The sequence below is a fragment of the Puma concolor genome, chromosome A1 (assembly GCF_028749965.1).
Source record: "Puma concolor isolate L17-30 chromosome A1, mPumCon1.1.hap2, whole genome shotgun sequence".
NCBI classification, from domain to species: domain Eukaryota; kingdom Metazoa; phylum Chordata; class Mammalia; order Carnivora; family Felidae; genus Puma; species Puma concolor.
Genome location: NC_141667.1, coordinates 215,092,484 through 215,116,220, shown reverse-complemented (window position 1 = coordinate 215,116,220; position 23,737 = coordinate 215,092,484). Strand labels below are relative to the sequence as shown.

General features: G+C 39.7%; 1 protein-coding gene and 1 pseudogene across 8 annotated transcripts in view; one reads left to right on the top strand and one right to left on the bottom strand.

The window, feature by feature from the left end:
• Positions 1-23,737, top strand: part of ENOX1 (ecto-NOX disulfide-thiol exchanger 1) — a 585,762-nt gene that overhangs the window by 233,013 nt on the left and 329,012 nt on the right. The gene's annotated exons all lie outside the window — the stretch shown is intronic.
• Positions 22,441-22,899, bottom strand: LOC112861542 (prefoldin subunit 4 pseudogene; annotated as a pseudogene).

Genomic DNA, 23,737 nt, shown 5'->3' with positions numbered 1-23,737 from the left:
GTTTGCTCACCGTCTTTTCAAAATGAAAGCATCCCCTTTCCACCTACGAACAAACCAAAGCAAACCAAAACCACTCCTGCATCTGTCTTGTCTGCTGATTATTTAGCAAGTGCAATTTCAGATCTTCCTCTTTGATGTCTTTATCAGTTACGTTTTTCAATCAAAGGTAACTTTTATCTTCCCACATCATTAGTGAATATTTTAAAAGTTTGATTCCTTTGTGCACATATCTGGTCATTTATCTGGCAGTACAAATTAAGTTAACGTGTCCTTCTAGGGACTCTCAGGCTGTTTGAAGCGATTTCATTTCCCTACTTCTGTCTCTGGTTTGTTTTCATTAAGGGAACCACAGCAGATACAGACTTAAGAACATTAGCTTGACGAAAGTAGTTGACTGTCTTAGAGAAATTTTTCCTCTTGGAAACAAAATTCAGACTTCACTAAAGAGCCTTACTCCCCAGACGGTATGTGGACCTAGGGCGGGGTTCTTGGAGGTGTTAGGCAAGAGAATGGGCTAGGCCTGCCTCTCCTATGATTTAATGGTTGGCTGAGCCAGCTTAACAAACAATGAGTTTGCATGCCTTGTTGAGACAATAATCCTTGATTGGTCCAAAGGGAGATGTTGACAACTCATATGGGAAGGAAAGCATTGTAGCCCAGCTTGCATTATCCGTGCCTGAGATGCTTTGCAGAAGGCACTCACTTCCACGGACCCCAATCTGATAATGGGACTTGGCAATTCAGTCTTCGGGATGTTGTGAGAAGGATCATTTGCATAGTTCACCATCTTCTGGTTCCTATTTCTTACTGTTCAGGTCATTGTGAAGTGTGAGAATGGTAAGAATGTAGTGGTAGGTGAGAGATCTTTCTTTTTTAGCGATAGGTTTATTTAAATGTAAGCAATTTGTCATCAAAGTTCAGCCTTGATTGAGTCACCAATAATGATAAAGCAGAAATTGGGGGTGCGGGGAATATATCTTTGTGCTGTTGATTCTGCAGAGGCCCGAAAGGCATCTTAGAAGATGGTGAGCTGGAGACACGCAGCGAAGAAGCAGCAGATGTTTATTTTGGTTTAGATCCCTTCCAGTGGTTTCCCTTTGCTAGAAGTGACATAGGAATTCCTTTCCAGCATCCACAAGCCCCTGTGGGATCTTGCCCTGCTGCCCTGTGACCTCTGCTCATGCCACTTGCCCATTGGTTGGCAGGCTCTGGATACACAGACTTCTCCTCCACAGCCACCACAGGTCATTTGCATCTTCTGTCTGGGATGCTCGTGACCAGAATCAGATCTTGGCAGCTCCTTTGAATCCTTCAGCTTCCAGTGTACATGACAGCTCCTCCAAGAGGTCTTCTCTAAACCTGCCCCCAATTGCCTCCAGTCCATATCCAGCCACTCTGTGCAATGACCACATTTTCCTTCTTCATAGCACTTATGACTATTTGACGTTATTTTGTAGCTTATCTATTCTATTTTTTTTAAGTTTATTTATTTTGAGATAGATAGTGCACGTGGGGGAGGGGCAGAGAGAGAGGGAGAGAGAGAGAAACACAAGCAGTAGAGGAACAGAGAGAGAGGGAGAGAGAGAATCCCAAGCAGGCTCCTCGCTGTCAGCACAGATCCCGACGTGGGGCTCAGACTCACAAACCGTGAGATCATGGCCTCAGCCGAAATCAAGAGTCGGCCACTCAACTGACTGAGCCACCCAGGTACCCCAGCTTGTCTATTTTCTGTCTCTTCCTACTAGAATACATGTTCCATTAGGGAAGGACCTTGTTCACCACTGTATTCCCAGCACTTAAACATCATCTGGCAGAATCTGGAGGCTCAGTTAACAGTGAACATTTGAGGGGCTCCTGGCCGGCTCAGTTAGTGGAGCATACAACTCTTGATCTCAGGGTTGTAGGTTCAAGCCCCACAGTGAGTGTAGAGGTTACTTAAAAAAATAAAGTCTTAAACAAACAAGCAATGAACATTTGGGTTTTCTAGACCTGTTTGAATTCGGATCCATTGTTATATATGGATCAAACATAAAAAGCTCCATTGCCCCTTGCTATTGTGGGGAGAATTTCAGCCAACTGAAATAGTACCCCCTCCCCCTCCCTCCACCCTACAGCGATCAGAGGAATCAGTTGCTCAGACAAGATGACCGGTTGTATTGTGTAAAGGAGGAGAGAGGACAGTAGATGCTAACAGGGAGATGTGTGTTACTTGCCTGGGGGAAGACACCTTCTCCTGAAGCAAGTTTCAGACACAAACAGGGCTCACCCTCTCCCCACCCCCAGGGCACTTGTACATGGTTACACAGCACATGGGTCAGGTTTTGAAAAGCAACAAGCCTTTGAAAGTTTCTTACCATTTCTCCATGTGTCACCTTTGGATTTGCTTTATGAAATGTGTGGCCATGCCACCTGGCAGGAAGAAAGGCAGGTTTGGGGAAAGCTTGTCATTCCCAGGGGGCCCTTTCACAGTGACTTGGGGCCCACGGACCAGGCCACTGACAGAGGCCTTCCACAGGATTCCATTTCATCCCTCCCCACCCTAATATCCTTCCTCCCTGGGGCCTCTTATTCATGTATGTAAGAGAAGAAACAAACTTGACAAGAAGATGACTTTTGTGAGGCAATTTAATGGCGAATAGACAGCGAATGCCACCCTGGGGTCAGCTGGAAAGGCTAGATGTATAAGAATTGCATTTTCATTGTTACTTTGAAAATGGTAGGATGGGGGAACTCAGTAGCTTTATACACTGAGGGGTTTTTTAGAGATGACTGTCCCATTAGTGAAACATATATGACCTGTTTGCTTCAGAGGCATAGACATTTGGTTTTAATGGCATCGGGAATTCCTTTGAGATGGCAAAGAAATGCCGGGGAACAACATGCACCCCTACTCTCTCAGGCAGAGCTCTGTGGTCATGAGTGACTGGGCCACTGGTGAGATCAGCTGGGCAGGTGCACAGAGGTGCCCTGTCGCCTCCAGGGGCTAAGGATTTAAAGCGCAGAACGGTGTTGCAGCTTTAGGGGTGTGAGGTGTGTTTATATAGATGGGATCAGAAGAAAGGAAGTTTTGAAAGGAAAATAAGGACTGTTCTCTACTTAATATGGTTTTTGGTAGGCTTGTTTCAGAGCAAAACGACTGTTCCATATCTTATCAGCTCGCTCTTACCTTTTGAAGATAAGCAAAAATCTCCCACTCTTCTCAGTCTAGGTGCTCTGCTTGTCTTGACTGGCAGGGGCTTTCAATTACTGGCTTCTTCCCAGAGTGCAGAGATGTGTTTAAATTCTTGTCAGGGAAGATGAAACCTACCTGATGAAACTTGACTTGGTTCCCTTTGTAGTTGGACCTTTTGGGAGTTGGGTGTTTCCTATGGAGACTGCCCTCCCAGTCCAAAAAAAAAAAAAAAAAAAAAAAATCAAGTTAATATGGGCATAAAGATTGGCTTTTATAATCATTCTGGCAATAAGTATACTCTCTTATCAAGAAAACACAACAGCACCTTTCCTGAATTCAATTCTGCCAACTTTTATCAAGCATCTTTCGTGTGTGTGTGTGTGTGGTCATGTGTCGCACTCAGGGGATGAAAAGAGATGAAGTACACTCTTCAGGAAGGCAGAGAACAAGATGCCTGCTTATATATGAGAAGGATAAACAGTTGTGTGCTTGGTTCTCATTTTATTATAATTCAAAATAGTCATTTATTGAATGCCTAACTTTTGTCAGGCACTTTGCACGAATTCTCTCCACTCCTTGCAACAATCTGGCTAAGGAGATAGTATTAACTTTAATTTACAGCCAAAGAAACTAAGGCTGAGAGAAGATGAATAACTTTCCAAATTTATACAGTAAGGAAGTGATTCTGATTCATTCCTTTTTTTTTTCTTTCAGCAGGAAAATAATTCCGATGGGAATGTATTTTTAAATAAAGCCAGCTCATATGCCAGCTTTTAAGACCCATCTACAAAAGAGATAAGCAAAGGAGAGAGATGATCTTTATAATCTTTCAAAGCTCAGTGATCCAGTGTGACTGAGGGATTTGAGAACTATTTAACAGAGAATCAACATATAACATTGAATGAGACAAATAAGAGATAATTTATGAAAAGCTGGAAGGAAGGTTTTCATCTTTGTTCCATTACTGGAAACAGAAATAAAAGGAAAACATCATGTTTTCTTTTGAAGGTGTGAAGCCCAAGTAAAACATGAACAAATCTTTAACATGTCCTTTTTTATCAGAAGGAGGGGGCAAGGAACCTTAAATAGTGTGGCTCAGTGACTCACTGAATACGTATTTAACTCGACGGTTTGTAGTAAAAAGTATAGATGACAAATCAATATACACATATTTACATATTCCCACAATACATACTCACATATATATGAGAAACAGAGTCTAATGAAATGTTACCTCTATTATACATGATATGCTCTGGTGTTTTCTTTTCTAGCTAATAAAACAAATTCTGGTCCTGATCCACTCACTGATGGCTCACAGCATGACGTTTGAAAAACACGGCTCTATCTAATCCCTCAATTTTATTTATTCTTCTCTCTTTATCCTTTAACCCCAAGAGAATCATCCCTGGCAAAAATAGAAACATTGACACCCTTCACCCCCTTTCACCTCTTCCTTGTTCTACATTCCCGCGTACAACACAGGTGCCCCTCCTGTCTCCCTCCACACAGACCTGTGCCTCAAACACTATGGACCACTGGTATCTGTACTCCTTCCTTTCTGCAGATGGGGAAGCGTCTCATCTGCCATTGGTGCTTTGCAGATCATGATAGCTGAGGGGATTTTTTTGCCCAGTAAATGAAGCTTCTCTGATGGTCAGAAAACATTCCTAATTTTCGACGGCTTGTCAACATAACTTTTGTGACTACAGAAAGAAGAAAAACTTTGTCACTCAACAATCTGACGATTCCATTAGGCACTTACCTTTTTATTTTAGACAAAGTTCAAAACCTGGAAACCTAAATGAAATGTAGGTCCAATGAATGAAACAAATTGTCTTGCATCAGAATTGTTTTGAAATATTTTGTTTTCTCATGAAAAAATGCAATCAAATTTGTGTTTTATTCTTAGTAGTAGTATTTTTTGGAGTTAGTGTTGACATGATTTCAACCACTAAGAGTGTTCGCCCAAACTTTACAGTGTCTTTTGTGAGAAGAGTAATATAGTATAACATGGGGTGAACTGCTCGGTTTTATTTGGAATCATTTTCAGCACAAAAGCTGCAAAGGGAAAATATTACAGAGAGATTGGGGTTTGTGGAACACAAGCTTGAAATTTTTAAAGTTTAGGAAGTGAGATAATGAAAAGAAGATAATGAGCGGTAGATGCGATAACTGGTCTGTAGGTATTAGACTTCATTGTAGATACAAATTCACTACAAACACTTGTTATTTACGTGTTGCTTCAGCCAGAACCCTGACGTCCTCCGTAACACCACCCTCTCCCTCACTCCTCACATGAGCCATTATTATGTCCTTTTGATTCTCCCCTTAGAGATCCCTCAAGCCCACCTGCTTCTTCTCAAGTTAAAGGCACCACCTCATTTTGTGGAGGGTGGGGATGTCTTTAGGAGACTTCCTGACTGGAGGCATATGTGTAAGTGATGAATCACTAAATACTATTCCTGAAACCAATATTCCACTATATGTTAACTAACTTGAATTGGTTACCTAATAATTGGTTACCTAAATCGGTTACCTAATTGGTTACCTAAACCTAATAACTACCCCCCACCCAAAATAAAAAATAAAAAAAAAAAATTAAACCACAACAACAACAAAGGGGACTTTCTGAAATGGCTACTTTATCCTCCACCCCCCTCCCATTCTTGCCTTCTCTATTCAGTAAGAGTCCAAGTAAACTATTAAAAGCACAAATCATACCACATTGTCCTGCATACTGGGAAGTGTATTTCTAACACTGACAATAACCCCATGAAGCTCTACAGGATCTAGCTATGTCCCCGTCAGTAACTGCCCCTTCTTCCCATACTGGCCTTCTTTCCATCCCTGAACTCACTGAGCCCCTCTTCTCCTCGGAGCCTTCCCACATACCTCCCCAAGCCAAACATCAGAAGCTTTGTTTCTTCTAAAGGAATCATGTCATAAGGCTGTGAGAATATTCTTATGATGCTGCCATCACTTGATGTATTTTTTAAATTTCTCTGAAACAGCTTTTCAAGAGCCTGCATCGGTTTTTTGGGTAGAATTTTCAGTGGAAGAATATTTAGTAATACTGAGTTTGGTTTAGGATATTGTAATCGTCAAAGCACTTGAACAAGTCTTCTCATTTAAATTTTGTTTAATTCTTAATAAGACCCATGCTTGAAGTTGATATTGATGTTTGGAAAAGCTAAGTACATGGTAGAGTCGCAGACTTAGATTTGAATATATTAGCTATGGTATTAATCGTAAAAAGACATAATGCTCTAATTAAAGGACAAAGAATATCAGATTGGATAAAGCTCACTTAATGCTGTTTCTAGGAAATATATTTAGTATCTAAGAACGTGAAAGGTTGGGGCACCTTGGTGGCTCAGTCGGTTAAGTGTCCGACTTTGGCTCAGGTCATGATCTCGTAGGCCATGAGTTCGAGCCCCGCATTAGGCTCTGGGCTGACAGATCAGAGCCTGGGGCCTGCTTAAGATTCTGTGTCTCCTTCTCTCCTGACCCTTCCCCACTCACGCTCAGTCTCTCACTCTCTCTGTCTCTGAAAAATGAATAAACCTTAAAAAAAAGGAATGTAAAATATTGCAAGTAAAAAGGTGGAAAAAAAACATAAAATGCAAAAATACCAATATCTCCCCTTGCCCTCCACCCCCCAAAATCAGTAATTGTTATGCTAATACTAAGAAGACTTTTTAAAGCAGAAAACTTTACCAGATATAATGAGGATATTTTATAATGGTAAAAATTAATTCACCTGGAAGTTATAATAATCCCCAAAGTTTAGACATTTAATCATATGCCCCAATTTTTAAAAATTAGCAATACTAAGAGAAGAAATATAAAAATTAATAAATAGTAAGAGATTATGATATATCTCTTTCAGTAAGTTGGGAAAACAGACAAAAAAGTAAGATTAGTAAAGTTTAAACCATACGGTGACAAACTTTACTTATGGAAACATAAAAAGCTTTGAGCACAAAACAAGCACAGAAAACCATTTTTGCCTAGCATGTAAGAAACATATTTTTAAAAAAGTGACCACATACTGAATCAAATATGCAGTCTCAAAATATTTGAAAAGGTTAAAATTTTACAGAGAATTAAAAGTTGATCACTATTCATTTAAGCTACAAATCAGCAGCAACAATCTGGAGAACAATAGTAAAATCTTGAACAGTCCTATATTTAAAAATTAAGAAATATTCTTCTAAATAAATACAGGGTCAAAAAAGAATCATAATGGCAATTGGAAAATATTTTTATCTGAATGGTAATGAAATTCAGATGCAGCTAAAGCCATCTTTGAGGGAAATTTATAGCCTTAAAATGCATGTTAAAACGGAAAATTAATAAACTGAACATCCATCTCAAAAATTTATAAAAAAGAAGGAAAAATACACTGAAAGAAGGTAGAAGGAAGAAAAAACAAAGAGAAGAGCAGAAAATAATGCAAATTTAAAAACTAAAAACAAATACATAGCAGAGACCATCATCAAAGCCAAAATTTTGTTCTTTGAAAAGTCTATTGAAATTGACAAGCTCACGGGACACCTGGGTGGCTCAGTCAGTTAAGTGTCTGACTCTGTTTTGGCTCAGGTCATGATCTTAAGGTTCATTGGGTTCGAGCCCTACATTCTGTCTCTCTCCCTCTTTGTCTGCCCCTTCCCTGCTCTCTCTCTCTCTCTCTCAAAATAAATAAGCATTTAAAAAATAAATAAAAAATAAAATCGGCAAGCTCAAACAAGAAAAAGTATTAAAGAGCCAGGCATTGGGAGTGATAAAAGGGGATATCATTATAGTTCCTTGCAGGCACTGAAAATATAATAAGAGGATATTATCAACAACTTTAATTAAAGTGTAAAATTTCTAAAGAAAACATTAGCAAGCAGTCGATTAATATATAAAAAAATTAGTACATGAGCAAATTGATTTTAACCCAGAGACACAAGATTGCTTAAATGTAATTTTCTACACTATATAAAAGGAGAAAAATCATATGATTACTTTATTACATACTGATATAGTATTTACTAAAATTCGACATCAGTTCATGATAATACTTCTTAGCATATCAGGAAGAAAATGAAGTTTTCTTAATCCAAAAAGGATAGGCACCCCAAAATCTACAGGATAGTTTATGTATATGCACCCCAAATCTATAATTGAAGCTCCTGTCCTGTCAGGGGTCATTCTGGCCTCATTCTAACCTGTGCTGTGCCATTCTCCACATTTAGTTGCTCTTCTTCTCCATGGTTTTGTCAAAAACATTTTTTGATGAAATAAAGGAACAATGAAGAAAATACCTTGTTTATTTTTGAAACCACACAGGATGCCTATAAAGATGATAAGATTAGATTAAATGTATCGATACGATTTTAAGTTACGCATTCTCTTAAGCAAGAGTATATCAGCATCAGCAGGAATGTGGAATTGGCAAGGAGGGCCAGGTCTAGAAGGACAGGTCAAGATCACGCCCTAGGACAAGCTGAAGAAAATCAGCTAATGCTGAGAGAGGGTAGCTGTCATAGGTCTAGGGAGCCTGGATCCAGAGCGCAGGAAAGACACATTCATTTAGAGGCAGGGCTATTGTATGATTGGGAGACAGAGGCTAATAAGTTAGTTCTTCTACTCCTTGGGTAATAAACCGAGAAATGTTTTTGGTCATTTGGTTTATCAAATGATGTGGTTTATCATCACGAGCAGGTAGAGGAAACATTGATTTTCAGCAGTTTCCTCTACCTGGTTCACTACTTTTAGATATCACGGTGTTGCATCATGAGGGTGTTTATAATTTCACGTGAAAACTTATTAATTTCTGCTGGAATATTTTGATACAGTTGTATTTCACAGAAACAAAGCCGATGACGGCATAGAAAATAAAGTAGCTACTATCGCAGTCATCATTATTACTTCTGCACATTTCCTGTTATTTCCCAAGCTGCTCCACCCTGGGAATAAACACGAATCACAACAACAGTTACAGAACAGCATCTCTTTGGCTCCAGCCAGCTCTCCCAGATTCCTCCCAAATAGCTTTGGAGTCTCGGTGAGTGTCTCACATGCATGTGTGAGGGCGTCCTCTTGATTACTGCTGAAATCGCCAACAATTCATTCCTCCTTCATCCTGGGGGAGGTTTCTAGTCCCTGCAACTCCACGCGTGGTCCCTGTGTCATTGGTAACTGGGAGTTCTACTGACACCCATCCAAGGCCGACAGAGCCTCACATCCAGGGCTACAAAGGCATCCCCTGCTTTTCCTAAGTTCACATCACGCCACTTCACTTTTGGGAAAGAACTGCATTAGTACCTGTTTTCATTAACTGAAACCAACCAACCAACAAACAAAAACATCCAAAGAGGATTCCTGCTTTTACGTAAAAAGATAGTGAAAATAGCTTTCAGCACTTGCTCTGCAGTGAGGCCTTATAGAGGCAGCGGGCACCCCAAGCGGAGGGGCCCCCGCCAAACTCCCTCCCTGGGAGCTACACTCAGCATCTCAGCATCAAGCTGCCAGAGCTTCAAGTTTTGTGAGCACCTGTGCTTTATCTCGATTTCTTTTGTGCATCTGTTAGCAAGATGTGACCTAAGGTGTCAGAAAAGCATAAGAGAGATTATTCTTTGGGTCTGGGAATGCCTACAATTCTTTCCATGTATATTAATGGTGAATGCTTCTTTGCTTTGCACCATTTTGGCTCAGGAAAGTTATCATGGGAATGCTGTACTTGCGTGTAGTGGGGGAAACCTATATCCATCCTGGCAATTGTGGTAATTAGGTGCAGCCCAGGAGTGAGTGTCATAAATTGAGAAATGGTGATAAACGAATGCCGTTAATATCTTCTAGTACCCTACTGAGATTTCAGATAAACCACTCCTACTCTTTAGTGTTACATTGATTGCAGTTTCTCTACCTAGGGCCTCTGTGTGCCTGCTGGAGCAGTCTCTCCATATTCAAAGAGTAGACTTTTGGTTGTTCTTAGCATCACTTCTATTTTTCTTGTATCACGGTCCCTTGTCCTAGCAGAAGATAGGTTTGTTTTTTTTTTTTGTTTTTTTTTTTTTGTTTTTTTTTTTTTTTTTTTTTGTCACTGCTTTACCTTCCATTTTTATCCCAGGAGGCCCCTTGGTCCCTCATGTAGGCTAGTTCAAAGAGAATCCACCCCTCCGTCCTCCAGAGATAACAGATACTCCTGATGCCCGAGGGCATACAGGACTTCAGCTCAGATTAGGACATAAAGAAATGTGCTCCTAGGACTGTTCCAACAGGAGAGAGAACACCTTAGCGCTTTTTGCAATTAGAGCTTAAAAAATATTCCTTCCTGAACATATAAGATTGTGAGTGACCAGAATAATAGATGTTACAGAAGGTGATGATATATTTTGAAGGAGGAAGGCTGCCATGAAGACACTTCTCTCCCTCCTTTATCATTCTGACTTGGAATGTGTATTTTTCTTAAAGAAGTGTTTAGAGAGTTGGAACCATGCAGGGTTTTTTTGTGTTTTTTTCTAAGTGAAACTTTCAGGTTACTAATAGTCTGAAAACCAGCCATCTTGTATCCTCTTATGGTCTGAAGCCTTTTAACAAAATAGAGGATTTTAGTATTATGTGCAAGTAACTCAGCAATAAATTTCTCCAAAGGATATACTGTAAACTTTTTTTATGCTAGAAAACCAAATTCCCAAAACGCAAGACTAGTTACCTGCCGCATTAAGAAACATGAGTGCAAACAAATTTTATGAAAAAAAAAATTATGGAAAGCAATTGGCTAGAGAGTGATTACGGAGGTTAATCTGTGTACTAATTGGCTTGTTTAGGACGTACCCCAAACCAGAATCACCAATCATTTTCTAGTGTAAGTAAATGATACAGCATTATGGCAATTAAAGAACAGGATTCATTTTTCCACAGTGTTTCACATTAACTTAAAAATAATCATTGAGGTTTAATCCGAATCAACAAAAAATATACAGCATCTAAATGGGGCTTTTACCTTTCAAGTAATTTTCCTGCTGCTGAATGTGTAGAACAGTGCAAGACAGAAGTTCATTCCTGAACTGCAGAGCTTAAAGGATATTCTCGTAAGGCATATGCCCTCCTTATAACCCCCATTTATTTATGTTACAGGTCATTATTCTAGTGAATGTGACACTGCAGTCATTTGTACAGTTACAAATTATAATGTGCATGTGCAAATTATAACTTTCTTGCACAGAGCAAGGAGCAGAGCTGTATCAGGTGATATAAGAGGGATAAGTAAAAGTCACTTGATACAATAAGGAAAATAAATTATGAAACCTTTTTTAATGGGGGAATTTTTTTCCTTAAAAGATGCTCATTTCTGCTCAATGAATATTTTCTGGCTGACCCATGCTCAAAATGCCACAGGGAGCCAGTGCATGCTGATGGTGCCCGCTGACCACATGCTCCCCCTGGGCTGAAACACTGACCCCTGAATTTTTTTTAATGTTTATTTTTTTGAGAGAGAGAGAGACAGAGAGAGAGAGAGAGAGAGAGAGAGAGAGAGAGAGCGCACATGAGCAAGGGAGGGGCAGAGAGAGAGGGAGACACAGACTCTGAAACAGGCTCCAGGATCTGAGCTGTCAGCACAGAGCCCGACACGGGGCTCGAACTCACGGATCGTGAGATCACGACCTGAGCCGGAGTCAGACGCTTAACCGACTGAGCCACCCAGGTGCTCCTGGCCCCTGAATTTTGAACATGGTGACCCTGTCAGCCTGCCCTCTTTTTGAGGCCCGTGGGAAGCCATTCTGCTTGTGTGCTACTAGGTCTTTGTTGTGAGCACAACTTTTTACCACAGAACATCTGAGGTCCCGAACCAGAGAATCCAGGGTTCTGATGGGAGGGAGAGGTAGCAGAGAAGCAGAACATGAGAAATCCCGCTCAGAACAAGCAGGACTTCCTCTGGGGTAGCGGAGAATGAAAAGGTGCGTCTGGTCACTTTCTCGTCCTTTTGGCTAAGACCAAGTGAAAAGGCGTGTCTCTCGGAGCAGTTGAAGGGTGCAGAGGAGTGCCTCTTGCTTGGGGAAAGCTCTTTAGGATTTCAGAACTTTGAGATCGGTCTTTTGATTGCATTTTTGCTCAGGTGGATGTCTGTGATCTCCTTAGCGATAGATTCCAAGTCTTTATTCTTTCACGTATCTTCCGGTCCAAACGTGGTGCCAGGCACCTGGTAGTTACTCGATGTTTGACGACGATGACGGTGATGATGATGGTGGTGACGCTGTTGATGATAATGATAGTGAAGGTAGTGACAGCTAACATTTATCACCAAGCGTTTTGTCTCGTCTGATGCAATCTTCACAACAGTTGTGTGGAGGCATTATTTTTTTTTTCACGTTCAGACGTAAAGTACAGAGTTTAAGTTCCTTGCTCGAGGTCACACGGCTAATAAGTATTAGAGCTGGGGATCAGATACCTCGGCTAAGGAAAATGGCACAAAAGTACAGATAGTTGAATGAACTATTGAGTAATGTCAGTAGGCTTCCCCTTTACATCCGTGGGCCCCAAAGCTGTGTGTTTTGCTAATGCCAGGGCAGGGTTTCCAACATGTGGGGCCAGAGAATACGGTGTTGTGGGGGCCGTCCTGTGCATTGGAGGGCGTGGAGCAACATCCCTAACTTCTAGCCACCAGATGCCAATGGCAGCCCCCAACCCACGTTGTCACAACCAAAATTGTCTCTGGAGGACAACATTGTTGCCACTTTCGAAGGGCCGGCCTTAGAAGGCCACCTAAGGCTTCGGCTTGAGCGGCACCCATTCCTACCGTCACCATCTGTGAATATTAAAACAGCATCACCTTCAGTATCTGTGAGAAGATCTACCTTAGATGCATGGACCATCCTTGGCAATGGCACCTTTGTCTTTACCCTTTAGGAGTTAGGGCATGAGGTAGGGGACAGGTTTTTTAGTTCTATTTTTTCCTCTATGTTTTTTTGTCCCCCTTCTGTTCTGCAAGAGAAAGAAGACAAGAACATTATCCCCCGAAAATGCCAAGAATCTGTCCAAAGAAATCACTCTCTGACCCTGGAAGAGGAAAAAGGTGATATTTAGAAGTGAGGCCATAGATGAAGGGTGTCATCGCTGTGACAAGAGTGCAATCCACTGGTTGCAGCGACACTACGAGGCTGAGTCTTGAGGACACAAGCCTGTGTCCTGGGCCCAAAGGGAAGTGGGAAGAGGACCCAGTGGATGGTTCCATACCCTCCTCCTATGTTTCCTTAGAATCTCCACGTACTGAGGACCCAGAGTCCGTGATGGAGTCGTAAAACAGAAAGGGTATGTTGGACAGGAGGGCGTGTTTTGTTTTAAAATAGGAAAACCTAGTGTCGGTGTTTGGAGAGCAAAAACAGCTCTTGCGGTTTGAAAATCACCGATAAAAATTCCCAGATGCGTGCCGCATTAAAACCAGATCTCACTGGTTTTTAAAACTGGAGTGTGAGCTCCAGTGCTCACGCTTTTGGAACTTTACGTGACTGGACTGTCATTCAGTTGCGCTCTTTACCATTCTGGCACTGGTACCCTAGACTACTTAAAATGGGTGCTCAAGGCCTCGATAACAATGAAGATTCCTAAGTACTGCAGAAAAGGTTACAAGGAGTATAGTCTGGTTTAAAGTTATTTAGGTAAGCCCCCCAGAGACGGTTGAGTTTAATGAGGCCAACTCTCTCTATATTTAATTCATTAAAGAGTGATATAATGCATGAGAGAATAGCCTGTTATGGATTTGTATGCTTTAGGACTGGGCAGACTGTTTTAGTTTTTGTTTTTGTTTTTGTTTTATCCTAGGTTAATTTTAAAAATCAATTCATTAGCGTAGATAATCCTGATTGAAGAAAATCCAGATTTACGAAATAAACTGGTCCATGAGTTTTTACTATTATAAATATGTTCTTAACCTCATAAAAAGAAAGGCTGATTAAATGATACTTCTAATTCATTTAGGATCATGCCATGCAGATTTCCACTGATTCATCTGAGAGGCAGTAGGGATGAAGAGGAAAAAAAAAAAACAAACAAAACAAAACTAAGGTGGCTGGGATTCAACCTGATTGAGCATTGCTCAATCTTATTTACTCACTGGGAGCAAATCTTTTACTAGGCCCTTTAGGATTTACAGTTTTCTTTGCTTTCAAGAATTGTATATTCTGGAGTTAAATAAATTAAGACATGTCCATTAAAAAGAGGGGTACCTGGGTGGCTCAGTCTGTTAAACACCTGACTCTTGATCTCAGCTCAGGTCATGATCTCATGGTTCATGGGTTTGAGCCCCGCGTTGGGCTCCATACTGACAGTGCAGAGCCTGCTTGGGATTCTCCCCCCCCCCCTCTCTCTCTCTCTCTCTCTCTCTCTCTCTCTCTCTGCCCCTACTCCACTTGTGCTCTCTCTCACTCTCTCTCAAAATAAACAAACTTAAAAAAAAAGACCAATATACTTTTGATAAAAATCCTGCTATAAAACAGCATTTCCCGAACATTTTGGTCTCAAGACTTCTTAAAACTTAGGATTCCAAAAAGCTTTTTATTCATGTGGTTTATATCTGTCAGTATTTACTATGTTAGAAACTATGTAGAAATTTTTAATATGTTTATGTACTGATCCATTTAAAAACAACAAATACATTATGTGTTAACATAAATAACACACTTTTTGGAAAATGTATTTCTTAAAAATATATTAGTAAAAAGGTGAGTGTTCTTTTATATTTTTGCAAATCTCTTTAGTATCTTACTCGACTGGGTTAGGAGAAGACATATGGATTCTTATACCTGCTTTGCTATTCAGTGTGTTCTGATATGTTTCAATTGAAGAATAAAAAGACTCCAGCTCCACAAATATATATGTCACTGTAAAGAGAGGAGTATTTTAATAGCCTTTTTGGATAATTATGGATTTGATTCTTTGCAGTGCACCAAAACTCAAAACCTACCTGGATTCTTTTTAAGGCTACAACAGTTTTACCCACCATTGGTTTTTTTAAAAATTTTTTTAAATGTTTATTTCTTTTTGAGAGAGAGAGAGAGAGAGCGTTGAGTGGGAGGGGGCAGAGAGAGAGAGAGAGAGACTCAGAATCTGAAGCAGGCTCCAGGCTCTGAGCTGTCAGCACAGAGCCTGACGCGGGGCTTGAACCCACAAACTGTGAGATCATGACCTGAGCTGAAGTCGGACACTTAACTGACTGAGCCACCCAGATGCCCCAACCCACCATTGCTTTTGATTCACCAGTGCAAATGTCAACATGGTGAAAAAGGCAAGTAACATTTTAATATTATTATGAAAATAGATTTGACTTCCCAGACCCAAAGAAAGGATCTCAGGGACACATAAAAGTCTGAAGTCTCTACTTTAAGAATTGCTGTTAAGGAAGACCATTTTTAATTGCTGAAAAAAGTCCACAGTGTATTGTTCAGTAATAAAGGGAAAGAAATGTCCCATGTTTTAAATAAAAATACAGTCAATAGGAAAACCTGAAAGTGTATATCAAACTGTTAAACAATGGTCGTATCTCAGGATAGAAGAATTATGGGTAATTCATTTTCTTCTTTTTGTTTATTTCATAGAATCTCCTACAAAAAGTATTTTGTAAGGGAACAAAGTTATTCTTTCAGTGTTTAGCATCTTGAAGTCAAATGTTTTGAAGATTTAAGCAAAATACAAAACCTCCTATGGTCCCATTACTCTAATAATACTATTTTTTAAAGCATTTTATTGTGGTGTAAGAACACGTAACATAGATCTACCCTCTCAAATTTTTAAGTGCACAATACAGCATTTTTGACTACAACCACAATATTGTACAACAGATCTCTAGAGCTTATTTGTTTTTATTTTATGTTCATCTTAGCTTTTATTTATTTGCATTTACATTTTGAATAGCGTTTTTCACAGAGTGGTAGAAAATTCACTTTCCCTCTTACTCCTGTATGTGGACAAGAAACTTTCATCATAATTATCTATAAAATATTAGCATTCTAATTACTGGTACAAATTTTGGCTCCTATGGAGATGAACTGGCTAATCTCAATGGTATCCAATGATATTAGTTAATGTAATTTCTTCCTAAAAGGAAGTAACAGTGCTTTGCCATTAACTAGGTTTAAAGAAATGTAGTCATTACATTACGACTGTAATAATTTCAGATCCTAAATTATGCTAATTTGATTTTAATCATTTAGCAAGCTTCTGTTTATTCCTAAAGGTTTAAAAATAGCCAAATATACTTTAATGTAGGCAGTTTTGTTTAATGTGATCGTCCCCGTAACTGTACCCTTAACTTTCAGTCATTCTCAATGTGGTTTATTCCACATACAATTCAGGGCTAATATGGAAAGATAACGGTTTTCAGATTCTGGCGTTGCATTATGTCTACACAGGACGGATTTCTGCTGGTTGGCATTCAGCTACAACCATTTGCCAAGCCATATAATTTTCATTTCTTAGCATCACTTGTATGACGAGCTCTAGACGAGGGCACTTTAACACAGGTAGACTCGGCAGGGTCACTCCCAGGTGGCTTCCTATCAGAAGTGATAAGTAAGAAATAAGTGAATGGCAGCACCTTTCCTTTGTTCAGCTTTAGTTCTTTTGGAGAAATTTTACTCTTTCTGTCTATCACAGAGTAAATCCCCCAGACATCTTGTCTACTCTGATTACGTACTTTAGTTCTTAACAATATCTATGTCAAGCTTGTTACCTCCATTGAAACAGATGATTTATGAAAGCTGATGGGTATTGTTTGAGATACTGTGAACACAGGATACTTTGTTTAGTTATTTCCTGCCTGCTCCAAGGTAGCCTTTGCTCACATGCCACTTGAAATATTAGATACATATTAAAACATAACACTCACACAGGAGAGTCACCCTAGCTTTAATAATTGATTCAGAGGGATCCTGAGTCAGAGGCATTGTTGGCATCTAAACTCAGAGTGTTCCAGGTTGGACAACTTAGTGCGACAGCCACATTAATGGTTAGGTTGGGGGCACCAGGATGGCTCAGTTGGTTAAGTGTCTGACTCTTGATTTCATCTCAGCTCATGATCTCATGGTTCCTGGGATAGAGCTCCCCATAATAGTGCGGAAACTGCTTGGGATTTTTCTCTCTCCGTCTCTCTCTGCTCCCCTCTCCATTCACACATGTGTGTGCATGCTCTCTCTCTCTCTCTCCCCAAATAAATAAATGAACTTTAAAAAAAAAAAAAGATATTTTCTCTAAGTTGAAGATAGACTTTGTGTTTTGAGATTAAATGCCTTGGGGCGCCTGGGTGGCGCAGTCGGTTAAGCGTCCGACTTCAGCCAGGTCACGATCTCGCGGTCCGTGAGTTCGAGTCCCGCGTCAGGCTCTGGGCTGATGGCTCAGAGCCTGGAGCCTGTTTCGGATTCTGTGTCTCCCTCTCTCTCTGCCCCTCCCCCGTTCATGCTCTCTCTCTGTCCCAAAAATAAATAAACGTTGAGATTAAATGGCTTGGCAGACTTCTAGCACAATGAAAGAAAAATAACATATAGCTAGGTGCATCTTGATGAAATTTCAGAACTCCTAGGATAAGGAAAAAATTTCTGTTTGAAAAAAAAAACAAATGACCTAAGAAAGAGAATTATGTTAGCAGACTCATATCAATTTTGGAATTTCATATTAAAATAACAATGAAGAAAGTTTTATCCAAGAGAATGGTAATGTCATTGTTGATGAATATGGGAAATAGATACTCTCATGTATGTACTTTAAGTGAAATTATACTAATTTAGTGCAGTCCTTTTGGAAGATAGTTTAGCAGCATATATTACTGTTTAAAATACACATTCCATTTGATCCAGCAGTTCTAGGTTATCAATAGGAAGACAACAGGCCTTTGTATAGGATGGGCTTGTACTAGGGTGTACACTGTGCAAGAGGTAGGACTGGACGGAGACGGGGCAATGAATGTGACCTCATCATTATGTCATCATCTTCTGTGCCACTTGCATGACTGGAATAATTTTGTTAAGTGCTCAAGAATTAAGGAGAGTGGCTCCCGAAATGTGTCAGGCTACATCAAAAAAAAAAAAAAAAAAAAAAAAAAAAAGGAGATTAAGCCTGATCTGTTTTGCTAGGAAAGAAATTCCATATGATCAGCAGAGAAAAGATTGAGTTGAATCTTCCTTCTCCAAATTCAGGTGAATCAAAACACTCCGCTTTGAGCTGAAATCAAGCTTAGAAAGTTTCAACCCCAAAGGAAGCCCTTTTGGAAAATTATGACAGAATGAAAATTGGATTATAATGGAAGTCTATCAACTCTATAATTTTATGGTTTTCCAAACAGTGTATCATCTCACTTTGCATTGTGTTTACCTAATTAGATGTGTGAAATATGGAAAACAATATTTAGAAGAAAGCAGAGACATAGACTTGATGAGATTCAAATAGAATAAACAGAAAAGATAAATTCAGGTGTCTTTATATTTTAATCATACAAATAATAATCCTGGTGTAGAAAGTTACCTGGCTCTCTTCTTGCTTTCTATCACTCAGATTCTTTATCACATACGTAATGTCAGTTTTTTTCTTCTTGCAAAAGGCATCAGGCTACATTCAGTAACAGAAGATGAAACAAAAAATATGTTATTCCTAGATTTCTTCTCAGCTGGGCTGAAATTACCTATGTAATAAGGTCTACTTGCATAAAAGGATTTAGAGATGGGAGTCCCAAAATCAAAATAAAAAATACCAAGCAACTTCTCCTTTCCTTAAGTAGGATACAGTAGAATTTTTAGAGGAGAAAAGTCCATAACTGGGAGCTTATGGGGAGAAATCTGGAATTGAGTGTAAATAGTTTCATGGTCATGAAGTGACAAGAGTTGCCTCTGGCATTGTGACATCATGACTGTGAAGCACACAGCAGGAAGTCTGGCACATAATACCCAACAAATCCTGGCTAATAGGATTTAAATTATTAATTAATTTCAGCAACTTCTATTGAATGTCTGTATGTGTCCATCCAGCACTGTGTGTAGCACTCAGGTGTGGGTCTTTGGAAGGGGAGGGGAGCCAAGGTTGAGGGAGGCTGTCTTGCTGTGCCATTTTCCAAGGGCAAATAACTATTCCACACAAAGAAGTAAAGTAAGCTGTGCTATGACTGGACGATTTGCGCCGTAAGACTTTGAACTGGTACCCGTGGACCGTGGTATCTTTAATCTGGTGTAAACAGGGAAGTGGAAAGAAATTGTATATTAATATAAATTTCTTTCAGCCTATAAAAGAACGTTAAATCCAAAATGTTCTGCTAACCACACTGCTTTTCTTCTTTTTCTTGGCCTTCTAGTTCAAAGAACATTAAAATCTTATGTTTCCTCAATATTTTAGAAAACTATGCCTTTCTATTATTACAGAGCATGAAAAGCTCATTTAAAAACTTTTGTGCTTTTTAAAATTTTTCATCCTCGTTTTTTAAAGACAGAATAAAGAATGAAAATAATGGGTAAGAAACAAAGGCTTTCAAGTGCAAGATGTAGAGGTTTTAATTAAAGGATGATGAAAAAGTGACTAGTCCTCCAAATCTTTAATAAAGCTAGTTAATTCTCCACTAATGCTGTAGGAATTATGCTCTAGTGAGCTGGGACATTTTATTCATAATCAGGCAACATTATGTGCTTTTAATTACCAGTTGTACTTTCATTTGTTGGCCACTATTGAACGAAAAGTGATACCAAATAGTATCCTGCATCATTTTGTAATCATCCTCAGAAAGCCTACATAGACAGCCTTGTTTGCTAAGAATTGCATGGGTCAAACCGAGGCACCATCTCTCTTCTCTAAGAGTAGACCCTCCAAAATAAATTATGGACAGCTTAAGAGGACATCAACCAACTCAAGGAATTAAAAATATACAGTATTTAGCAACCCCCTGAATGAGAGAAAGTAATTTATAAATCATACATCTATCATAAAGGATTAATACCCAGAATATACAAAGAACTCCTACAGCTCAACAGCAACAGTAAGAAACAAACAACCCAAAACTTCAAAAATGGGCGAAGGACTTGAATAGACCTTTCTCCGGAAAAGACATACAAATGGCCAACAGGTATGTGAAAGATGCTCAATATCACTATTCATGAGAGAAATGCAAATCAAAACCAAATGAACGACATCCTCACACCCCTTAGGATGACTACTATCCAAAAAAACAGAAAATGACAAGTATTGGTGAGGATGGGGAGGAATTGGAACACTTGTTCACTGCTGGTAGGAATACAAAATGATGCAGCTGCTATGGAAAACAGCATGGCAGATGCTCAAAAAAAGTAAAAATAGAATTACCATATGATCCAGCAATTCTACTTCTGGGTATGTGTCCAAAAGAATTTAAAGCAGGGTCTCAAAGAGATATTTGTACACTCATTTTCACAGCAGCATTATTCAAAATAGCCAAAAGGCAGAAGCAACCCAGTTGTCCAGTTGATGGGCAAATGGGTAAACAAAACGTGCTATACACATACAAATGCGGTATCATTCAGCCTTAAAAAGGAAGGAAGTTCTGACACCGAGCGACATGCTACAACGCGGATGAACCTCGAGGACATTATGCTAAGTGAAGTAAGCCAGTCACAAGGAAGACAAATACTGTAGGATTCCACCTGTATGAGATACCTAGATAGTCGACTTCACAGAAACAGAAGGTACAATAGTGGTTTCCAGGGACTAGAGGTGGGAGAAATGGGGAGCTGTTCTCTAATAGGTACAAAGTTTTAGTTTTGCAAAATGAGAAGAGTTTTGGAGAGAGAGGATGGTGATGGGTGTACAACAATGTGAATGCCCCTGAACTATACACTCGAAAATGGTTAAGACAGTAAATTTCATGTGTATTTTACCGCAATTAAATTTTTTAAATATGTCAATGTACATTGACATTAAGTGTAAAAGGGTAGTTGATGAAATGAGGGCTTTAAGAACAAAATCAAATTTTTCCCTTTCTTTCCTTCCTAGTATTGATCAGACGCCTTCTAAGAGTCTGTATTATTCTTAACACTGGGGATACTGGGTTAAAAACACAGTTACGGTTCAGAACTCGTGTGGCTGAATATCTCAGAAGAACAGAACCAGATAATAAACATATCAAGGAAAGTGTATATAATTGAATTTCAGGTGGTAATATTATGAAAAAAAAAATAAATCAGGGTAAAGATAGAGCAATGGAAGCACCATTTTTTAAATTTTTTAAAATGTTTTATTTACGTTTGAGAGAGAGAGAGAACGCACGCACACACAAGTAGGGTAGGGGCAGAGAGGGGGCAGAGGATCGGAAGTGGGATCTATGCTGACAGCAGCAAGGCCGATGCGGGGCTCGAGCTCACAAACCGTGAGATCATGCATGACCTAAGCTGAAGTTGGACGCTCAACCTACTGAACCACCCAGGCGCCCCTGGAAGGACTGTTTTAAATAGGGTGGTTAGGTAAGACCTCTATGAAGAGATGACGTTCAAACAGAAACCTGAATGGAAAGAACGATTGTATCCATGCAGATATGTGTGTGGGGGGGGGGGGGAGTATTCCAGGTAGAGGACCCAGCATGGACAAACTGGAATGTGCTTGATGTGCCTGAACAGCAAGCAATCCAGGAAGCTGGAGCGGAGTGAGCTGAGCACGGGGGAAGAAAAGTGGCCATTCTTTCATGGTTGTGACAGGACTCAGGCTGAATAGGACGTGAGGAGAGCAAATGTGTCAGGAACGAATCCAAAGATTTGACCTCAACACCTAGGTGAACGGTGGAATCTTCTGTCCACCAAGATGGGGGCACTGAGTGAAATACATGTCAAGGGTGGGGAACAAGAGGTTGGAGCCTGATTGTTCAGCAAGAGCCCTAGACAAATGTGCTCGTAATGAAAGCAGCCAGAGAATGTGAGCAGTTTGGCAGGTGATGAGTTTGAAGTATCCCTGTGAGGACTGTAGGGATAGGAACAGAAACCTGATCACAGTTGGATTTGTGACAAGACAAGGAGTTAGAAAGAAGGCTTGCAGTTAACTAAAGGGGTCTGAAGGTCGGGACAGCCTTTTTTTGTTGTTGCTTAACCAATTTTAATAACATGACATAAAGCCCCTACACTTGATAGAATAGTTATGCAAAATACATAGATGAATACTCTCTTCTGTTAAAAACATAAAATAAATAAGCAAGACAGGTGAAAATAGGCAAGTTTCCATTCAATAAATGAAAAATTTTAAAAAAGAAAGTTTTGCTTTCCATGTCATTTGAAGAAGGGAAATTGTCGTTTTAAACGATATTCAAGTTTATTAAACACATTTTAAAAAAGTATTATAAAATGTTTAACTGTCATCAGCTTCGAGGTTGATGTTGCTCCCGAATTTTGCGTATAACTGAACTTTCAAATCTGCTAACGCCCCCTGAATTGATTCCACTCTGGCTTCTAGGGGATCAATTTCTTCTTGCAAATTTTTCTTTGCTTCTTCTAACATTTCTTGTGTTTCTTCTTGAGAATGGCTAATGAAAACATCCCAATTTGATAGGGTATCATTAAGCAATCATCATCCGCAAGCATGATGTCCTTACAAGCATCTCCTAAGTTTTGGAGTTGTTTCTTTTTTACTTCTATTTCCTCTTTCAGCTCTGTGATTCTACTTGCATTCCGTGCCAATTTGTTTATCTTTTGTTGATCTTCAAAAGTAACATTGACAACTTCTGCAGCCGTCTTCTTCATGGTGGCCGCCATCTTGGCTTTTTGTTTTTGTCTGAAAATCTCATTTTTACTTACAGCATAAAAATTGAGACATAACATATACATTTATACATGAAGAAAGAAAACACCAGAAAGTTTACAAAACTATCTGAGTGTCTCAGATAATTTCTAGAGATTTATACTGTGGCTGTGGCCATGGAGGATGGAAAGTAAGAGACAGATTCCATAGGTCCTATGAAGAAAGAAAGGAGACGGTTTACTTGGTTAGAACCTCTGCCTTAAGGACAGTGATGGATTTTTTTTCTAAGTTAAGGGTAGTATCTTCTGATTGTGCTGATGATAGTCACACCAGGGGCATTGGTTGATGACTGGTGCTTGATGGTTAGATTTACCTTCTCTGGAGCCAGAATGATGCCTCAAAGATCAGATCATTCTGTTATCATCTACTGTGGGGGACCTCAGAGGCTACTGGTATCTGAGAGGGGATGCTGAAGGGACGGGGTGCCTGGTCACGTCTATCAGGGCAACTCTGTATTTATCTAAAGATGATGCTTCATTGAAAGATATTGCTTGAGGAGCGCCTGGGTGGCTCAGTCGGTTGAGCAACTGACTTCGGCTCAGGTCACGATCTCACGGTTTGTGAGTTCGAGCCCCGTGTCAGGCTCTGTGCTGACAGCTCAGGGCCTGGAGCCTGCTTTGGATTCTGTGTCTCCCTCTCTCTCTGCCCCTCCCCTACTCATGCTCTGTCTCTGTCTCAGAAATATATAAACATTAATTTTTTTTAAAAAAAAGATATTGCTTGAAAATAGTTTAGCTTCTAAAAGGGGGTTAAAAAGTCACCAGTCTTGTTCACAACCCCTGTTCATAGGAT